The following is a 22,220-nucleotide window of genomic DNA, read 5'->3' as shown; positions in this document are numbered from 1 at the left end:
AACAATTAGTGACAATGTAATTGCATGATAATCCTGTAATAAACAGTGTTATTATCAGTTTAGACCAATGAGTTTTCATCATCATTGTCGCCTAGTAATTATGGGTTAATCACAAATGAACCGAGACGTTGGACTTAGCCAAAGTTCTATTTTGAACTTGAAATATTATATTTCTGGTTACACTGATTAGAAATGCTGGCTATGCATTAGTATTGCCAGATTTTACATAGGCAATGCAATAATATGTAAAACAATAGCACGTAAATGTCGGTCCTGCACCTGATCTCTTTCCGGTTGGGTCGGATTGCCGTCCCATCGAGCTATGAGAGTAATGCTTGTGCACTATAATAATTATGTCCTGCGCAGTTGTTTAGTCTCCTTATATAAGAACAGCAGCTGAAGCTGTTAATCGGCTAGCTGAATTCCATGAGGAAGGTCATCATCATCCTCCGAGCCTTTTTCCCAAACATGTTTACAAGAAGCGAATGCCTATCTGACCTCCTCAACCCAGTTACCCGGGCAACCTGATACCCCTCGGTTAGACTGGTGTCAGACTTACTGGCTTCTGACTACCCGTAACGACTGCCAAGGATGTTCAGTGACAGTGACGAAGGTAATCAAAAATAAAATGCTCTCTTAACATTCTCCAATCTGTGGCCTTGATTTAGACACAGGTGCCTTATCTATTTCACTCTCACAATCTGATTGAGTATATAATCTATACATATAATAAATCTGTAGAAAAGTAATTTTTGTACATTGAAGAAATTGACAAAAAAAAATAGCCAGCATGTTAAAGGATAACTAACAGAACCCATTTCCATCATTTTTGTCATTTTTGTCTGTTTGTCTGTTTATCTGTTTGTCTGTTTGTCTGTTTATCTGTTTGTTTGTTCGGGATTCACGTAAAATCTACGAATTAAATGCAGACAATGCTTATATACAAAAATTTTACGTAACTTGGGGTATTACTTAGTTTTTGTTTCATCGAAATCGATTCTCTCTATCAAAAGATATGATTAATTTTGTGAATTCAAGATGTAAAATATAACGACACGCAATCTATTTGTCAAAACTCTACATTTGAATGTAGTACTTATATTAGTTGATCGGCCTATCATTAATCTTTACACAGAAAATCACACCTTTATAAGTAACTTCGGAAGAAAAAAAAAAAATGAAAATTTTGTTTAGCCAAGGTTAAAGTAGCTCCATCTGTGGTCAAAGGAGCGAGGTGGTAAATTACAATATTACCATACATTCTTTATAGAGGATTATTATTTCAACAGATGGAGTTGTGTATTTTCCGTAATTCACCATATTTTAACACGTAGTGTAATTTTTCGATAGACATTTCAATAATGTTTGTCAGTTTGCCGTGCCACATCAAAATCCAACTATAATTATACCTTGATGAAAGAAAATTAATAGTTCTCAGCCAAATTTAAAACGGTGCCATCTAAATTATTTTTTGAACATTATGTCAAAAATGATGACTTTAGTGGAACAATTAATTATCATTTAAAGTTACAGATGGAGTTCATATCAGGATTTTTTCATAAACATAGTTTAGCTATCTTCCACTAATGTGGGTGGCCTTAAAACAAATTACTTTGAGTGAGTAGTATTAAGTAGACCTTAATTATTTTTCTGATGCAAAATATGTAAACTTAATCCTAGAAGAAATGAGGATCTATCTCTCGCAAGCGCTGCTAAGCGTGAGGAAGGTAATGTAGGATTCTGTAGCTTTAAAAACAAGCCCAGATACAAAGTGCAGATAAGAAATGGGAGCTCTCTCTATTTAATACCATACACACGTAAAATGCTTTATGCGTCTGAAAACGTACAAATTACGCGCCGCATACCAGAGACATGCTTACTTTCAACTTCTGATCGCAAATACACTGTTCACGATTACGAACAGTCTCAGTAAGACCCCAGCCAAGTCTAAAAACCCTAAAAAACACCTTTTATATAAAACTACGTTTGATGTTCATTTAATCACAAAGACAGAATTGTTCTCTGTTGCAAATCCTATCCACCTATATCCTATCCTGATCCAGAATGCATTGCAGGTGTGCATTGCACAAAAACCAATGGTATCCTATTCGAGAAGTCAAAAGAGTTGACCTGCCAACGTCAGCTTCTGCGCTAAGCAAGTGTTCTTAATAGTACCATCAGAATTACATTCATCGTTGAATGAGGTGAATAAATTTCAGAAACCACAATAACAGTAGGAGCCAAAGCGTATTATCACTTCATAGAGCTCTGATTGGCCCCAGGTGACCAAGTCAGGTCCGATTTGTTCGTTCATCAGATCTTTGAAAGTGTTTCGGTGGATACTTACTGTCGTCCTGTTTATGTGTGACACAAAATATGGTATATAAACGTCCTCCGCAAGAGCGAAATTTTCCCGGTGTGCGGTAGTGACGCACAGTATACAACACTTATGTTTCTTTTGATTTGCTGGCTCCACCAAGAAATGACAAATTGCGAGCGTACATTCTGAAAATCTTGGCAAAACTACAGGTTTCAAGTACGAACACATGAAGTGGACTCTCACAGATACGTACATTTTGCCTATTCGTGAACTAATGCAAACATTTCGGTGGAGTCCCGGCTTAGGCCTCCCCCACGTTGCGTTGCGTGAGCGTCGCGTTTTGCTGCCTGCGGCATTTGCAGCGCGCTCGCGGCGCGCACGCGCCGCTCTCTTGACGTTTAACTGCTAAGGCGTTTAGCGGGCGGCGGGGATAGCAAGCGAAGAGGTAAGAACGCAACTCGAGCGCCGCGTGCTCAAAAAACATCCTACCCTATGCGCCTGCTGATGATGTTGACTCATTTTACATCATCCAGCTTTTCCCCAACTATGTTGGTGTTGGCTTCCAGTCACCGAATCTGTTTGAGTACCAATATTTTGCTTGGAGCGACTACCTACCTACAATCAGTCACTATACAAGACGATATCCATATTATGGTAAGACTGACAGACTTTCAGGCTTCTGATTTAGTCGCAGCAGCTGCAGAAAATGTACAAATGACAGCTTTGTCAGACCTCAGAGCATGTAGACATAGATTATAGCTGTTTCCTGTGAAAATTATTTACGCACCATACGTAATAATTTTCCAAATTGGCTGAACAACGTCACAAACTTTACTTCTTTTGTTTAGATAAATGGTCACATCCACAACACAACCTTGATCAATGAATCTATGCGACTGCTAAGTGCTAATCCTAATTATACTGTCACGTGAAAGAATGCACCTACGGGATAAGTAGTATTTTGACGATTCTATATTGCCCACGCAGACGAAGTTGCGGGCTACCAGCTAGTCTAACAAATAATATATCTGTCTACTATCGTTTGACACTTATACAAAGAAAGATGAAATTGTGGCGCCACTTTTCATTATCATGAATCACTATCACAATTTTTTTTAACTAGACCACTAATTCTGGTAGACCAAATAGTACGGGGTTTCTTTTTTTTGATGGGAAATCAGCAGATGACCTCACGCTGTGTGTGCAAGCGTGAGGAGTGTCAGACTTTATAGAGACTAAAATCCACCTTTGTTTCTACTGTAGCCCTTGTGTAGCAGAGCACGGTAACTCTTCATGGATTATTGAATGAGATACTGCGGCTCTGGTACATAAAAGGTTCCAGAAAGAACATGGTGGGGTTTTAGTCAGCAAGAGTCTGACACTCCCTCACGCTGCACCCACAGCTAGGGTCATTTGGAGATCTCCCATAAAAAAACAACCCGTGTTGTTTGATCTACTAGAACTAGCTACAGGTCGAAACCATGTATCACATGTTCATCAACTGTAGTAACCAGATCATCTGAGCACTTAAATACTTACTTCACAGTGGACTATAATAAACTTAAGACATGTAAACAGTCACGTGCAACCTTGGCTTAAGTTCAAAGTCTATCCAGAGTAGCTGCAATAAAATTTCGTCTTGTGCAACCGTTTTAATGTTCTTCTATTCTAAAGCTTGGTACCACTATAAATGTCTACTTTTATGTCCTGTAATTGAGCTTCTTGCTTAGATGATGCTTATGATATATATTTGTTATTACTTATTTATCTATTTTAGGATCGTTTCAATTAGCGTCCAAGTCATTATGTCCCTTCTCATTATCTAGCTAGACTGTCTCAGTAGTTGTTATAAAGACAAAGTGACAAAGCTACTGTCTCATTTTCAAAGTTAGTAAGGATAATGGTTCAGTTACTAGTAAGGTTGAAAACTATTTCATAAATGTATAATTTCTTGAACAAATCTTTGTGTAAGTATTTTCTCTTATCTAAGTTGCTGTTACTTAATACTTTTTTCTCGTAAGTAGTAACTCTCTTAGTAAACCGAATCAATAATTTTCACTATTATTTCATAATTAACTGAATTGCATAAATTTGATATACCTAAATATTTTGAGTATTTATTCCCCCTCTTGCCCCTGCAAGAATTTTATTATTTCGATATGTAGTGCCTCAACTATTTTAAAAGCAATAAGCTGCACACGCGGTATTTGCGTCGACTATTTTCATTCCTATATCCACGAGTATGATAACTAGCTAAAACAAAAACAAATCTTGCTTTCGTATTCATCCTTGAAGTAACATCTATGTGGCATGCACAATAACATCTAGCCAACTAACGGCCAGTTTCTTCATCAAAGTTAAGTTAAAGTAATGTCTAAAGTAAAAGTAACGGTCAAATTCGTTTTTCAAGGCTAAAGAGACAGCAAAACTAATAGAAAAATTGAATTTGACCGTTACTTTTACTTTAGACATTACTTTGACTTTTACTTTGGCTTAAACTTTTGATGAAGAAACTGGCTGTAAAAAATGATTGATAAAGTACCGTCAACTAAATCTAATTCAGATGGCTGATAGTTTAATTTGGAACCTACGTTTTCTTTACATCTTACTTGATCAATCGTGTATTGTTTTTTCTCATTTATCCTCTCTTTGGTTGTCCTTTTGTTGTGACAATTAAGGTTTCTCTTTCTTTTCTTTAATTTACAACAAAAATCATATTTATGTGGCCAGTTATATTATTATAATGTCACCAGTATTCAGCAGTGTTAGAAAGAGGACCTACACACAACACAGACTGTCCTTCCCCACTGGAATCAGATTGCATTATCATTGGTATTGCCTGAAGCACGCACGGTTCACAAATACCGTGACCATCCTCATTGAGTATCGATATCCATACGGATCGCATTCTGCCCTCAGGTCAGTGGTATCATTTTATAATCAAATGGTGTGTTTTGGCTCCTTAAAATTCGTAGCTGACTATTATACTATTAGAAAATAGCAAATATTACTTTTTATTTATAGCATACTTACAACAGTAAGGTTAGGACCTACAGACAATCTCTAGATTAGGGGCTGATTTTGAAAATTCTATTGCCCATACAAAGCCACGTTGTCATTTTTTATATTTATCTTGGTACAGGAAGGAAGAATCCCACGGGAAGGAAGGATGTTATGGGTGAAACAAAGGAAACAACTATTACAATCTATGTACTGTTTATCAGAAACCTATTTGAATTTTTGAGGAGGTACAGGTATGTTTTCTTGGACTTTTTATTTATCTTTTGCCAAAAAATATTAAAAATATTTGTTTTATTAAATAGCACTGCTTTGTGGACTGACAGTATTATTAAAGTCATCAAAACAACGATAATGGATACGAAATATAAAGGCTATTTAGGACTAATCTTAAAACTTAAGTAGTAGTATATAATTCTTAACAATATTAGGTATTCTACACAAAATTTTAATGTGTCAAAAATGTCTTAATCTACGCTTAAATTTCTAAAAGATCCGGGCATGCCATGTATTCTTCATTGAACTTCCCAGCATTTCTCCTCGTTTCATCACGTGCAGGCTTTGTACATGACTTTCAGGTGTTCCATGTGTTTTCCGAAGTTATTGCTTCCAGCCATTCCTCTGTAAAAAATAAAATAATGATAAAGGTATGTGTATTGCATATTCATAAAATAATAAAAAAAAAATAATACATTCTAAATTAAATAATAATAAATAATAAATTCTTGCTTTTTGGGGATTCGGAAGAGACCAGTATTTATTAAAGTTGTCCCGAATACTTATTAAATACTTACATAATATATGGAATGAAAGTAAGATGGAGATTTATTTAATAGTAGCCCCTGGACAGATAGGGTTCAGTTCCTTGAGACGTAGGAGGAGTTATTTGATGATTTCTTATCGAAAACAAATGGTAATAGAGTTTCCTGTAGGACCTCAAATAATGATCGTTGATCCTGGGACTGACCACGCTAAGCATAGGTACACAGTTTTGTTCATTATTTTAAAAAAGTTGAACAGACGTCAATCGTCGGTCTCGTGATTAAGAAAATGTTGTATCTATGTGTTTTTTCTTAAACACATGTCAGATGTCGATTTAACTCTTTTGTTATATTTGAGAAAGATTATTCAAAATGTTTTCTTGTCTCAGACTGGTTCAACACCGACAGTTTTGTTAGTTATGTATTATATTAAGTAATTAATATTCTTACCTTGCAATTTTTTAATAGATTTCTCATTGCCTCCATACTCCACAGGCAGTATTCCTTTCGGCACAACTTTAGGTAAGTCTTCTATGCTTCTTTGCACATGTATTCTGTTACCAACCTTCTCGCTTAGAAATTGTTTCACTATATTAATTAGCATTTCTATCGCTTTTGATTCTGATACTATGTGTATGCCTTTCAGTCTTGCTCCGTAACCTTCCTGTAAGTATAAAATATAGAAAAAATTAACAATTATTTCCATTTAAAAACTATTTGAAATTGAGATTGACAAATAGATAAATGGGAGTAAATCAGGTCAAAAGTAAAATGGCTGAACTATGTAGTTAAATTTGGTAAAACCATAACTTGAAGTTTAGTTAACGGTCGGTAAAGTTAATTTTCACTTCAAATAAGTCAAATTTTGAAGCTATTTTGTAAGGTCAAATATTGTACATAGTCTTTAAAAGTATTTTATGCATCCTCAGTGGATGTCAAACGCCAGGATGCAAATGAAATTATGGGATAAATATTTATACTTACAATTAAAAGGGTTATAAACTGCTGTAGTTCCACAGTACTGATTTTTTGTTATCACTCTGCTAAATTCAGTTCCCTGCAGTCGTAGACTAAAATGAATCCATTCGCATTAGTCGTGTGTCTTTATGTATTCGGCTACCTGAAAATACAAAGTTTTTAAGATTAGCTGGTGCTCGTGCCTACTGCTACAGTTTAAGGCTAACCAATGCTTGGTATATGCGGTCCATGGATGAATGACCATCTATGTGGTAATGAGTTTCCCTTAGATACGGAGAGCACGTTTAATTGTCCGTCTCATATATCACCTTGTATTTTTTGGGGGAGTTGCCATTAAATAGGAAAAACTACAACACATCAAATTTAAAAAAACTTGTACAACTTGTTTTTGAAGATGCAATATTGTCTGGGTGTGCATAGGCTATCCTTGTACTAAAAGTAGTTTTCCAATGACACGTGTGAAACTGCAGAAATAGAAAAATATGTTTGATAGTTTATATATATGAATAGTTTAATAGTACTTTAATAATTATGTACCAATATACTTACACTTAAACAGTACTGAAAGTACATCATGAAGAACTCTGGTTTTATTTCTTTAGTGTCAATTTTCACTAAATCACCCTGTAATATTCCTCTGTTTGTGTCGGGAGACGGCATCACCATCCTGTAAATTGTTATAAAAAATATATGAAGATGCAAAATACGTATAAATTACTTGTAGATAAATAATTTGGTAAGGGATGACCAAAGAAATCCTTATCCTTACTAATATTATAAATCGGAAAGTGAGTTTGTTTGTTTGTTTGTTTGTTTGTTCCGCTTTCACGCCGTAACTACTGAACCGATTGCTTTGAAATTTTGCAGACGTAAAGTTAGAAGTCCGGATTAAATAATAGGGTACTTTTTATCCCGAAAAAATAGATATTCCCGAGGGAAAACAAAAATATTGTTTGCTTGATGGATGGATTGTAGATGGCGCTGTGTGTCGTTTAAAACAAGGTAATATAAACATGCAAACGAATATAAACATGTAAATTTAGAAGCTAAATGATACTATAATGAATCCCCGAAAAAGAGGAATTCCCGAGGGATGATGTACAATTTGTTTAATCGTCTAAACTGTTTTTTTTTACATCTACTTATATATTGCAAACGAATATGAACATATAAATTTAGAAGCTAAATGATACGATAATGGATCTCGAAAATGAGGAAATTTCCCGAGGGATGACGTACAATTTGTTTTATTCCATCGCGGGCGAAGCCGCGGGCGGAAAGCTAGTAAAACATAAATGGATTATGTGTCGATATGGTTAGAAAGAATGTTAATCGATGAGATGATGGCAAATAGAAAGATCTTGGAAGAAAATAACATGTTATGCTGTCCCCAAATAAAATTGGGATAAGGGCAGGAGGATGATGCCAGTTGGCATCATTCGCCGAAATTATCATGCAATAGGCAAAGTAAGAAACTAAGAAGAAACTGTGACCCTGCAGTTCATTCGAGAAGAAAATAATTACCAACAAGCCTTGTCACCTGTCTGTCAGAGTTTTATCAAATCCGAATGACGGCTTCTGACGTTGAATAAGTATCTGATTTTATATAGTTGCTTATATTTTTAAGTCATTTTGACAATGAGTTTGTTATAAATGAATACCCTAAATATAAAACCAAAATTAGTACTAGTTAAACTTACGCCAAATCCAAAACTGGTCGGCAATTCTTCTTGGACATTGATTACTTCAAAGAACTTAGGTATCAATGTCTTCATGGTACATACATGTCTATCTGCTTCTTAGCCTTTTCCACGGAACCTTTACTGGCTATTAACGTTTTGTCCAAATAATCTGCATCTGGAGAACAATTGATATCAAATCAAATCAAATCAAATCATTTATTTCATGTGGGCTTTTACAAGCACTTATGAACGTCAAAAAATATAGATAAGTTTGATTCTAGTTGCCCATTCCAAAAGTAGCTTCCTATGGAGAAGAACGGGCAAGAAACTCCATGGTTACTCTTTTAAAAACATAATAGGTGTTACAATTTGTATGTATTGATACATACGATATAACGTGAAAAAAGAAATGCTTACAATATTTTTTGGGTTGACTCTGAGAAAGTATACAATGCAAGTTGAATTAGGAAGTTATAAGAGAAATTATTATAAAAACTATTTTAAGAAGTTAATAAATTAAACAAACCAAGTTTACAAAGCAAAAGAAAAAAGAGAATAATAATGATAACAACATGATAGAGCAAGAACATTAATGGAACAGAGATATTCTTAGACAGCCTGCCAGTCGCCAGGGAAGCCACTCGTGCAATGTAGGACTAACGCCAATACATCCTTGTATTCATCATATCATCATTGTGATAAGGTAATTAATACCAGTAAAAAAGGTAAAATCGTCCACCAACAAGGCGGACAGACGATCTTATAAAGGTCGCCGGAAGACGCTGGATGCAGGTCGCCTCCAACAGGTATTGTGGAGTCTAAGGGGAAGGCCTATGTTCACCAGTAGACGTCCTATGGCTGAGATGATGATAATGATGATGATGAAGTCCGATCTTGAGTAATGCTAGGTCCACAGGATACAGAGCAAAAATCTGAGGTCTGGTGAAAGTATGATGTCAAGATGTATGTATGTGCAAACTTATCACTGGCTCAGGCATTTGTATACAAAATTAGTTGCGCTGTCAAAATTCTAGAAAATTCTGTGCGAACTTGGTATCGCATGGACCCATCATTATACCTAAGAGTAGGGCTGCCATCCGTCCGGGTTTCCCCGGATTGTCCTCTTTTGGAGGCCGTCCGGGGGCCGTCCGGGCGGGGTTTCATGAAGTGTCCCGGGAAAACCGGACACTTTTCATGTAAGGAAGCACCTCATTGAATTTAAGATAATGTTAATAGTAAATGGATTACAAATTAGGTATTATTTTGTTTAAAACAAAATCGTACTCGTTCGGGGGAAAAAATGTGATTTACGCCAAATGTCCGGGTTTTTTAAATGTTTGTCCGGGTTTGGCGAAATTCGAGATGGCAGCCCTACCTAAGAGTCACTTTTGGTGACTCTAGACTTATCAGCTGAGTCTAGAAATAAAAATCATTCGAGCACTTTTTTATTGTAAGTACGAACGAATTTTTTCTCGCGATCGGTACACTACATGTCCCGCGTAATTGCGCTTATACGACTACAAGGAAAATTACTACTAGTGTGAAAGCGCCGTTAATAATCGAAGAAAATCACATAAAAACCACTCAATAGCATTTTCCCAGCTAAACTATTTATCACAGTTAAATAAAGCGAGGTAATGCGAAAATAACTACGACCTCTAGTTATCACGACCGGTAATTATTTTCTAAAAGGAAAAACTCTTTGCAAGAGTTAACGGTCCAATCGTCATTGATGTGACGTTAACTGTAATTATTATAATCTTGTTCGACATGTTCGTAGTGATTATAATCTGAGCAATTTTATCTGATATGATACACGAGGCTGCTAGGTGCAAATTGATTAAAATCATTGCATCTTCTCCCTTAGTAACAAGGTAGTAAATTGGTAAATTGGTTAAGCAGACAATAGGGTACCCTATTGTCTGCTTAACCAATTTCTACGTTTTAATCGGCTCTCAGTGCAACAGTGGCTTCCAATAGCATATCTAATGGTGGTTGCGACTTACTAGAGATATAATTCTTTATCATATGCCAAGGCCTTTTGTCAACTATTTTTGGGTCGGCTTCCAGTCTAATCGGATGCAGCTGGTACCAGTGTTTACAAGGAGCGACTGCTTATCTGACCTCCTCAGTTACCCGGGGCAACTCAATACCCTAGGAATGACTGTTTGTCAAACCTACTGGCTTCTGACCACCCGTTACCACTGGCAAAATTTTCAAATAACAGCCGAAGATAGAATTCTTACATAAAAGTAATGTCAAATTAAAATCTCCAGTTAGAAAATCAAAAGATAGATAGCTTATTGAAATCTGCCGTAGATGCAACTGAGTACTAGTGTTTAACATGGAACACCTGTTTATCTGACCTCGTCAACCCAGTTACTCGCCTACAACCTACGTTTATAATTATTTTGTCTTTAGAAGTTGCCCTTTTAGACAGGAACTTCTGAGGTCATCCAAAACTAATATTATAAATGCGAAAGTAACTCTGTCTGTCTGTCTGTCTGTCTTTCTGTCTGTCTGTCTGTCTGTCTTTTCTTCACGCCTAAACTACTGAACCGATTTGTGTGAAATTTGGTACAGACATAGTTTGAAACTTGAGAAAGGACATAGGATAGTTTTTATTACAAAAAAAAAAAAAAAATATTCCGGACATATAGCGCCATCTATTGGTCAAATCAAAAATCTGCTGGTAGTCACTATTCCACGCGAACGAAGTTGCGGGCAAAAGCTAGTTTGAAATAACTTAAGATGTTGAATCCTTGGGAATATCTATATAATCTATACTTGTAAAATAAAGAGGATTCAAAGGTAGACTGGTAGAAAACGCCTAAGGCGTTAAGTCCGCCCTTGTACAAAATGTGCAGAAATATTAAATAAATAAATAAATAAAGAGGATTTAGTACCTATGTGCTCCAAAAGTACTAGTATCGGTTTAAAAAAATCTTTCACTGTTGGAAAGCTCTTCCCTACTACATAAGCTATATTTTATCAAGTAAAACCGCGATAAAACCGCTACTGTAATATCAATTTGGATAGAGTTTATAGCTACATAGATAAAAAAGCGTGCTATATAATTCATTTTTTTATTGAGAAATGTTAGTCCAAATTATTTTTAATATGAAAAATAACTTACTCCAATCCTTCTTGAGGATATGATCTTGCTTCTGAATCCAGTGCTGCAATATTTTGATGGCTTCTTCCAGTCTGCCAGGCTTGTCCAAATATATATTTTCCTAACATTCTCCTTGGTATCTTTACGTAATTTTAAAAGATGACTTTCTGTTGTGATTCCATTTTTAAATTTAAATAAACTATTACAATATTTTAAATTGTAATAGATGGGAATTTATTTTAAATTATTATCAATTATTGTCTTTTATTTTATTTTATAATTAAATTTATTTATTTATTAAAGTTTAAAATTAAATGTTTTTTGTTATAATTGTAGTAACTGCAGTTATCGAACGTCGGAAAGTAACTGGGTTAATTATTGAGTCAGACTTGCATTTATAAGCTTTAAGGCCTGGTTTATAATTAACTTTAGGGTTCTGTAATAAATGATGAATAAAACTTAATTGGTAAGTTATTATTTGATTTGTGGAAATAAATAAAATTATTATGATTACATAAATTTATTAAAATGCCTTTAGATGGCTTGATATGTTTTTACCTCAATTATTTTTCATAATTAAATTAAATAACACTAGAACAGTTTTCTTAAAATATTTTTAATACATAATACATTCTATACATTTACATTGAACTACATAAAATCAATAAACCAATAAGAAAAACAATGGTTCAATGGAAAACTAAAATACGATACCCAAAATCATCTAATAATTTATAAATAAAATTGTTTTTATTTATTGTCGGGATAAATTGTATTATTTTTTCATGTAAATATAATATTTAGACTCATTTCCAGCAATTAATTCGTTTAATAAAACTATCATCTTCGCTACGATTAGATACATAAGTACTTTGTACATTTTATGTTTTGCCTATTAAGAAAATTGAATTTAATGGGTAATCTATACATATAATAATCTATATCTATACATATAATAAATCTGTAAAAAAACTGTGTCTGTACATTGAATATATTAAAAAAATAATAATTGGGTGGGGTTTAGAAACAGTATAGAGCACAAATCCAAAAAAAAAATTCTGTCTGTATGTCTGTATGTCTGTTTGTTTGTACACGCTAATCTTCCGAACTACTGAACGGATTTCAATGATTTTTTCTTTGTTGTATCAGTATTAAGCCTGGTCAACATATAGGCTATAATTTATCTTCGAAACTTGAAGACCTGATGCAGAACTCCAACAGACCAACAAAACTATAAGAGATACAAAAATGGTGCCATGGCAAAAATTGTTTCATGTGATGAGCATTTTCAGCTGAGATAATAAATTTGAAGATCTGGAACACCTGATGTGGAACCCCAAGAGCCCAGCTTCTCTGTACCATATACAGGTATGATGTTTTAGCAAAAGTTGTTCAATTGATAAGCACTTTCTATTGACTTCTACAAATGAAGATCTAAAACACCTGATGTGGAACTCCAGGGGCCCAGCTAGACTATAGCATATGAAGATAAGACGTTTTAGCAAAAGTGGTTCAATCTGATAAGCACTCTCTATTGACGTATAAACATCGAAGATCTGGAACACCTGATGTGGAACTTCAAGAGCAATACTAAACTTGAAATGTATAGGAAATGAATGTTATGAAATAGGTATGGCGAATCAAAAAAAAGTAATTAGTCCGTCTTTTAGATAACCCTAAAATAATGGACACGTATTTTTCTTTTCTCTCTCTCACAAACAAATAATAACGAAGATACAACACGCTTGAATTTCATGTTAAGTCACTGCTTAGTACAAATTTTACATACCTAGACGTGGCGTCACGAGCCCCCACTCTCCGACTTTGTTGCGTTATATCTCATTATTATTTTGTATGTCTCTTCCAGACCTCGGGACTACAGAGTTCCGAATTTTTGGGAGGCAAACGTGGGGCCGAAGCCAACACGCTGAAGCCCTTTTGAGACAACTTTAATGAAATGGTGACACAAAACCGACGATTATCCCTTTATACACTATAGAAATGAACCCAAGGACAATCCCCGGTGGACGTCGTTAAAAAAAAGACAATCCCCGGTTCTGTGCTAAACTATTGCTAACTATGGAGGAAAAGTACTTGGGCTATTGTGATGGGATGTTAGTGGATGACAATGTATTAGCTACATGTAAAAATGTCAGGTGGAGACTTGCCACCTCACTTACTGGGCCCCCGGGAACCAGACACTGAATAGCAACAAGAGGGCAACAGTACATGAGCGGCTGTAGGGTGAGGATACCTCGGTGGACTTTAAACGCTGATTACGCGCTCCCTGTGCTTACCATGAGGCACCTACCCTCCGAGCAGGGCTACTAATCCTGCTCTAGCGACTCCACTCTGGATGGCCAAGCCAAGCCAGAGGCGTGAGACCTACCCCCGTCATGGTTCCACTCCAACCGGCCGGAGATGGGGGACAGTATACTCTCCCTGGAGAACTCAGTATATATAGCCCCGCGGGGTCGCTACTCCCCGTCATCAGCCTCAGATGTCCTGCGGTTGCCTGTATCTCATTATTATTGTCGTTATTATCTCAAGAGCCTTTGTCCCAATTATGTTAGGGTCGACCTTCCAGTCACGATGCAACTGAGTACCAGTGTTTTACAAGGAGCGACTGCCTATCTGACCTCCACAACCCGGTTACCCGCTCAACCCAACACCCCTTGGTAAGACTTACTGGCTTCTGACTACCATAACGACTGCCAAGAATGTTCAATGACAGCCGGAACCTACAGTTTAACATCCCCTCCAAATAACTGTCATTGGTATCCAAAATATACGTAGAAAGTACATACGAACTTAGAAAAGTTGCATTGGCAGGCACTTGCCAGACCTGGAATCAAGACGCACGCTCATACTCGAGAGATTGGTTCTCTACCCACCTAAACCACCACGACTTCCACTAAGTCACCACGACTTTGTCATCTATTTAATGTTTTTTTACGTAATAATACGTGTACCTAATATTTTTGCCACTCACAACTTAAATGCGGACTAATTAGAATCACCACTTTTATCCCTATGGTCACGTCTATTGCGGTTTCAGTTCTCAGCGTTTTGTTTAGTCTGTCTGTGCTTTTGCCGTTAAAGTACAAAAATTAAATACATGGAACGTTTCCAATGGTTATGCGTTTATTCCGTTGTTTCCAAGTCAACGGGCCCTTTAAAATTCAATATCAGACTATTCAGATCTTTGATTTTGCTGACCCCCGTAGTCTGCTGGCATAAGGGACAGGATCCGCGTACGAAGTCGCTGGCAGAAGCTAGTCCAGAATAAACGATTAAAGATAAAATAGATAAGGATCTTAAATATGTAACCTATTTGCCTCTTTATCGTCAAAATCTTGCATACAATCTCATTCATTATCTGAGCATAAAATCATATTTAAGAGCAAATTTCAGACATGCATATAACAAAGCCATATACATCAGTTTTTATAAGGTTTGTATTCATAATAGCTCCACTTTTGACACACCTGCATTTCGTACGAGCGTTGATGCTTATACTGCCAGCATTTACTTCTCACAACTATTTAAGAAACCGTAGGTAACTCTAATATTTTAAGCTCAAAGCGTGATAATAAGCCGAGACGAGCGCATGTACGCGTAGAAAAAATAGTCTAACATCGCCCTTATTTTTAATTGAACGAATATTTTCACATTTCATGCAAATAACATAGAATTATTACTTATTTAATTTATATATTATTTATCTATAATTAGTCTACACTTAAATTTCTAAAAGACCCCTGGCATGCCCTTATATTCTTCAGTTGAACTTCCGGCGGTAGCTTCGTTTCATCAGTGCAGGCATTGCTCATCATCTCCATGTATTTCACGTGTCTTTCCATCGATAGTTCTTCAATTATTTCCTCTGTAATTAAGAAATGTTTAATTATAATTATTTATTTGATGCTTTGTTAGTTTTAGTCAGGATTGTTCAAAGAGTTGCCGATTCTCTGGCACTTACAACAAATGTGGGGTTTTAGTCAGTAAAATTTTCATACTCTCTCACGCTGCAATCAGAGTGGTCATCTGACTCTGACCATCTGATGATTTTCCATTTAAAAAAGAAGAGACGAGATCTGATATTTCTCTGGTTTCGCCGTATTGACATTTGACTATGGATTGAAGTAATAGAGAGTGCACTATAATTATTTTTTATCCTACTTATGTAGTTAATCGATTTCTTTAAAAAAAAAGCCGGATCTGTGTGTGGCAGTTGGTGGTAAAATAAACACAGCAGAAACCTAATAGAACAACTTCTGGAGTGAAGTTAACATATTTTTTTGCTTGTTAATATTTCTCGAAGTCTAATTCCTCTTTACACAATCTTTCTTACCTTGCAAGCTTATGTGCGGATCTTTCATCGCCACCATATTCTACTGGTTAGAATTTCTTTTGGGACTACTTTATAAAGTCCTTCTAAGCTGTTTTGCACTACAAATCGTTTACGATTTTCCTCGCTAACAACTTGTTTAACTATGTTAATTAATATTTCTATGGCTTTTGATTCGGTTAGTACTTGTATGCTTTTTAATCTTGCACCAAATCCTTCTGAAAATATGAAAGAATTTAATTAGATATTTATTGGATGATTGTTTTGGGAGACCTAGTTCAGCAGTAGACGCAATTGGCTGATATGATGATGATGATTGATTTAAATTTGAGGATTTCCTTTTTAGGAAGTCGGTTGAAAGTACAATTTTGTGGAAAAACAAAGATCCATGGAGAAAACAAGTATATTTTGAACTATGGAAGAAATTATGTAAATATAGATTTAATTTATTTTAAAATGTAATGTACCTACAGTTTATCAATAAAAAAAATCATTTTTGGAACAATGGCTAAAGCAATTATCAAAAGTTGTTTTTTTTTTTAAGCAGTGACGGAATAAGGAAACCTATACAGCATGTAGGCCTTCAATATATTTTAGTAACTTTGAAATTAAAGTAAATAATATTTTTATGACAATATAATTGTTTTAATACTTACAACAAGAATGCTGACAAACTGTTGCAACTCCACTGTATTCAGTTTGGTCACCAAATCAAATAAATTTACATGCCTGAAGTCATATATTATAATGATACCATGTAAATAATCATTCAGTTTCATATATTCGCTAAGCTGAAAGAAGAAGAAATAACATTAACATAAATACATCCCGTACTTCTAACAAATTACCTTGAAATCGGTCCAGTCGTATTAGAGTAAAAGTGAAGGAAAACATCTTGAGAAACCTGGATTTGAAAGTCTAAAATCACACATCCACCTTGAGAAATATTGACGGTAAAAAAAAAATCCTAAGGGCATGTCCTGCATGAGCAAATCGCGAATGCAAAGAGATCCAAAGCGACGCGCCGCGACGTCACCACGTCACACTCCGGGGCTGCGGGATTGTTCGAAAGAGTTACCGTGGCCCTGGTACATAAAGGTCTTAAGAAGGAACATGGTTGGTTTTAGTCAGTAAGAGTCTGACACAGGGAATGTCAGACACTGCATCCACAGCGGGAGTAAACCAGTATCCTAGTTGTAATTGTTGAACAAACAAATCTAGCTGTATTCACATTCAACTAGTCGGCTTTTGAATGGCGTTTGTCCACTAAAAGGGTTAGCTGTTTAATCGAACGTTTATAACCATCCATTTATTTTATATTATTCTATCATTTTCAGATTATGACATTGGGTGCACGCGGAAGTCGAGATCCGATGGCCGTCGACCGTGCGAAAGTTGCTTTAAATTTCGGAAGGGTAGCTTAATTTGTTTACAAAACAATTCGAGCAGTGACCTTGAGATTTAAATAGTACTGACTGCTTTCCGCAGTTTCACTTGCCTCGTGAGGTTACTAATTCCCGCGCCTGGATAAAAAGTAGCCTATGTTCTTTCTCAGGCTATATAATGGCGTCCACGGCCGATTTCGGCCACGGCGGTTGTTCTCATATAAGGAGATCAGCCAGCTGCGCAAGACATATTACAGTGCACAAGCATTGGCGCCGACACAAGTGCACTCACTGTTCCTTCATTTTCATAACCCGATGGGAAAGAAAATCCGACAAAACCGGAGAGTTATCTAGCGCAGGACCAACATTAACGTGCTCTCCGATGCACGGTTGTATCAATCACCAACTTCCAGACTACGGGATGCTTGTGAAAGTTTCTAAAACCCACAAAGCGATTTCGGTCCGACCCGGTATCGAACCCGAGCCCTCAAGCGCAGCAGCCGCGCTTATGACCACTAGACCAACGACGCAAACTAATATATAGCTGTCTGCTGATCATTTAAATAGTTTCTGTAGTTTTTGACATAGAAGACAGATTAATAATAAGGTTAAATTAAGGTTAATTTGTGAGGAGGTTCTGTCTCTGGGACCCTAACCACCGGTACCTTGGACCCCGTGCCCGATATCGGTGGCAACCTATTTTTTATATTTTTAAATGTTTTTTATTTTTATATTTAATATTTAAAAATGTAAAATATATGTTCAAAAATAAATTAATGACAAAGGTTAAAAAAATATACTTACAACAACACTAAATTGGAAGTAATGCCATAGTACTTCGCTAGTAATTTGTTTTCCAGCAAAGCTTAAAAGTATGACTCTGTACAAATCCTTAGTTAGCTGAGGTAGGGGGATGAACAATCTGAAAGAAAAGTTAAAAAAATCTAAATCTGTTTATCAGTTCGGAGCTTATGCGTACCTATATGATAAACTAACAAAATTGTTTTTTTTTTTTTTTCTGAAAAAGTGACTTTGTTATTATGAATAATGTAATAAATAATGGATTTTGCATAGTAACATAATAATTTTACTTTTAATTAATGTGCTTCATATTAAATAAGTGAGGTATCACATCGCATAAAATGGTTCTAATTAAAAACAGTGTATTTAAAATTAGTATGGCCTTACTACAAAAACTTTAACGCCTGGTTTACAGTTGTCTAAAAATTTTGTGGCTGCAAAATGAACCATATGTCAACGTCATAATTTGACATTTTTTTAGACAAGGCTTAAACTGACGTTTAAAAGTTTTTGTGGTAAGACGGGTAGTATTTAAATATTGTATTGTATTTAATTAAAATCGAAAAGAAACTCATAAATTACTGAATCCATATTAGTTTGTTGGTTTTGGAACCTTCTGACAACTCATTCCGGATATATATCGAACTAGCTTTCGCCCGCGGTTTCACCCGCGTCCTGTAGCCGGATAGTGACAAAAACTATCCTAAAACCTTCTCCCGGATCTAAGTTACCTCCCCTCTAATTTTCAGCCAAATCGGTCAAGCCGTTTTCATGTTATGCCGTGACAACGGAAAACGGGTTTCATTTTTGTATAAATTGATTACAAGACACCCTGTACTTAAATATAGATAGTACCTACGTATATCTTAAAAACCAATGGCTGATAAAAGTTGAAGGAAAACATCTTGAGAAAACCTGGACTATACATATAGTCTGTAATCACCAACCCGCATTGAGCAAGCGTGGTGATTAATGCTTGATCCTTCTCCGTGTGAGAAGAGGCCGGAGCCCAGCAGTGGGACGATAAAAGTTTCACAAACTAGTTTAACAATATATATATATACTTACTTATCAACAAAATAATCTTCCGGTAAAACTGTCTTGACATTTGTCATAGCAAAGAACTTCGGTAAAAGTTTTCAATGTACACAATCTATCAATCTGCTTTTTCGCCCTTTTCTACGGAACCCTTGCATGTTATTAGCACTCTTTCTAAATAATCGTCACCTGTAATTACAAAGAAACAGTGGTTAAAAACATAATGCTTTTTCTGATCTACTTGTCTTATAAAACTTAAATTAGATGAAATAATGCAAAGTATTTTCGGTATAGTCAAAATCATCATCATCTGCCTAGCCTTTTCCCAACTATGTTGGAGTCTAACAGGATGCACCTGAGTACCAGTTTTTTACAGGGCGCGATTTTCTAGCTGACCTCTTCAACGCAGTTACCCTAGTAATCCTATAGTCCTTGGTAAGACTAGTATATTTGAATTATGTATAGTTGAAATATACAAGTTTTGTATACCTACTTATTAGGAGTATACAATCTGGCAAAAAGTTGGATACCCGTTAAGCAACATGGTAATATATTCAATGACCAAGTTAAGAGGACCGGTATCAAAAGTATGGCTTTGTCAAACCTTCGTAAGTGTTATTCATAGTAATTAATTACGTATGCACGAGTAGTAGTTATTTTATTTTGTATACATTTTACTTCATTATTTTGGTTTCAAGACAAGCAAACCTTTATATCAAATAGTTTGTGTAAAAAGTACTCATCTATATTTTCTTTATACTCGAAAATAAAATCAGGAAAGATATTATTTAAAGCTAAGCGTCCACTTGTCGGTATCGTACGCAACGGACGTATCGCACGCAATGAATCGTAGTATTATTTATATAGAAACTCAAACAAGATGTGCGATGCGTACGATGCGGACAGGTGGACGCACTTGTTTGAGTTTCTATATAAATAATACTACGATCCGTTGCGTGCGATACGTCCGTTGCGTACGATACCGACAAGTGGACGCTTAGCTTTAAAATGTATCATATATATTATTACTATCAAACGTACTTAGAATGTAGTATATCCAACCCGGTAAGAAGAAGCCTACAACCATTTCCTTACCTTTGTTATTTGTGTGAAGTGATATTAAAAAAAAAAAAATTAACTTAAAATTAGTCAGCAACTGCATCCTCTCTCCTAACCGAACATACTTCTTTTTCTCAGCCCGAGCGTCATGAGATCGATTTTTTTTTTCCCAAATAGAAATGAGAAAGTATTGAAGCTAGGACACGCCTCTAGTTATATTTACTCTACCGACCATCAACGGCCTTGAAAATACTCTAAGCGTAAATACCTGTGTTAAAATTTAGCCTATTTGGGCAGCTATGTGTTCCTAAGTACGAAGATTTAATACAGACACACAATCATACAAACATCCATGCAGGTAGATAAAAGCCTATTAAAATAATTTACCACTTACTAAAATCCTTCTTGATAATATGATCCTGCTTTTGAAGCCACTCCTGCAAAATTTTGACAGCTTCTGCACGCCTCTCTGGTTTATCCAGATTGAAAATCTTTCTTATCTTCTCAATAATCTCATCAGGTAATGCTAAAAGACTTGTCTCAGTACTTAATCCCATTTTAAAGCAAATTTTTGTCACCACTAATTAAAGTTTTATTTTTTATTTGTCTTAATGCGTGAGAGTTTTGTGTTTGTATTGAAATTCTTTGTTCAACTAGTTCTCATTAATTTATTATCCAGTATATATAACCTTTTTTCAATTATTCAAATTTTTTTCGAAACGTCTCTTATCTATGATTCAGAACTAGTTTTGAGTGGGTTTCTGTCCAAAAATTTTTGTAGGTACTGTAGAGTAGTAAGAAACTTCTTAGTCTACTCTCGATTGCGGTTAAAAAATTCAGATTGGTAAAGAGTTGGGCCAATATTTTCACCTGATGGATACCCCAAACTAGCCAACGACTACGGGATAGGTCCCTGAAAATGTGGATGGTGGTAAAACTCGAAGGGTTGAGAGGAAATGAGGAGGCCTTTACCCAGCAATGGGACATATCACGTTAGAAAAGTTGGTGGTACAAGGGGGCGTTTTGAGGATGCTGTCCTTTGTAAATATTGCCGCGTAACAAGTGCTAATCTGATTAGCCTACTTTTTATCCATGATTTTGTCCTTAAGAAAAACCCCAGTACAAAACATACACAACATAAAAAATAGAAGAAATACATTAGTATTAATTGCGTTGCTAGGTCTCTCTCCCATCGTTTTGGATTGCCGTCGCATCGGACTTTGAGAATGAGAAAATAATAAGTGCACCAGTGTCTGCACTTATCATACGCAGTCCTGTGAAACCGGTCTAGACATATGTAGATTTAGAGCTCCCGCACACTGACAACTTTTAGTCGGCCAAAATTTTAAAGTGGGTGGTCTCATAAATCATTATAAAAATTAATGGTAGTCTGCACGTAACAAAAAACCGATATCAGACCGACTGAAAACTTGGAATGGAATTAAGATTTTCTTTACAAAAAATATGCCAACCATCGGGTCAACTGTCGATCGACTGTTTAGTCTGTATGCTCTTAAGATATTTCAAAATCTCGTTTTTTTAACGAGGATCATAAAACAATTAATGGATTAATTATTAAAATGCCTTAAAAACATAATTATTTCGAGTAGGATACGTGAATGGCTAAATGACTATTCTGTGTTTACGTTAATTGCACAATTTTTTACAAGTCTGGGGGTTCTACCAGAAGTTAAAAAAATATAGGTACTGTA

At 35.6% G+C, this 22,220-nt stretch overlaps 1 long non-coding RNA gene and 1 pseudogene across 1 annotated transcript; one reads left to right on the top strand and one right to left on the bottom strand.

Annotated features, from left to right (window-relative positions):
- The first annotated feature begins 4,205 nt into the window (after positions 1-4,205).
- On the top strand, positions 4,206-5,513 carry LOC124645575. The gene is made up of 3 exons (XR_006986253.1): positions 4,206-4,287; positions 5,074-5,239; positions 5,463-5,513. It is a non-coding gene; the product is annotated as an uncharacterized LOC124645575 (long non-coding RNA).
- Positions 5,514-5,649: 136 nt separating this feature from the next.
- On the bottom strand, positions 5,650-21,065 carry LOC124645574 (annotated as a pseudogene).
- Positions 21,066-22,220: the final 1,155 nt, after the last annotated feature.

The sequence above is a fragment of the Helicoverpa zea genome, unplaced genomic scaffold (genome assembly GCF_022581195.2).
Source record: "Helicoverpa zea isolate HzStark_Cry1AcR unplaced genomic scaffold, ilHelZeax1.1 pri_000117Farrow_1, whole genome shotgun sequence".
NCBI lineage: Eukaryota > Metazoa > Arthropoda > Insecta > Lepidoptera > Noctuidae > Helicoverpa > Helicoverpa zea.
Note: the sequence above shows the minus strand (reverse complement) of the source record. Positions and strands in the feature narration are given on the sequence as shown.